The sequence below is a fragment of the Dipodomys ordii genome, unplaced genomic scaffold, assembly GCF_000151885.1.
Source record: "Dipodomys ordii isolate 6190 unplaced genomic scaffold, Dord_2.0 Scaffold304, whole genome shotgun sequence".
Classification (NCBI taxonomy): domain Eukaryota; kingdom Metazoa; phylum Chordata; class Mammalia; order Rodentia; family Heteromyidae; genus Dipodomys; species Dipodomys ordii.
In genome coordinates, this window is record NW_012267520.1 from 56,568 (window position 1) to 56,889 (window position 322).

At 40.4% G+C, this 322-nt stretch overlaps 1 protein-coding gene across 1 annotated transcript in view; it reads right to left on the bottom strand.

Moving 5' to 3' along the window:
- The window catches only part of LOC106001520 (cytochrome P450 2C19-like), a 23,057-nt gene that overhangs the window by 1,187 nt on the left and 21,548 nt on the right, over nt 1-322 (bottom strand). The gene's annotated exons all lie outside the window — the stretch shown is intronic.

Genomic DNA, 322 nt, shown 5'->3' on the forward strand with positions numbered 1-322 from the left:
ATATACTTTTACATAATTTGGGAATGGGGAATGGCAAAATGCTGAAACGAGGACACAGGGTAACCCTGTCACAAGACACTGTTGGAAATGAACTTTTCAACTTCTTTGGAAGGGAGGATTGGGGGAGGTGGGAGAGAAAAGGGATAGTAGGAGTAAATCAACGAATGGGGTAACAATGGTTGACATGAAATATACTCATTACCTTTCCCATGAAACAGTAACACTTCTGTACAGCATCTTTACAAAAATAAATAAATCTTGGGCCAAGGGGCTTCTTCTTGTGAATGAGTCCAGCATTGGTGAAGAATGACAGTAGTTCTCA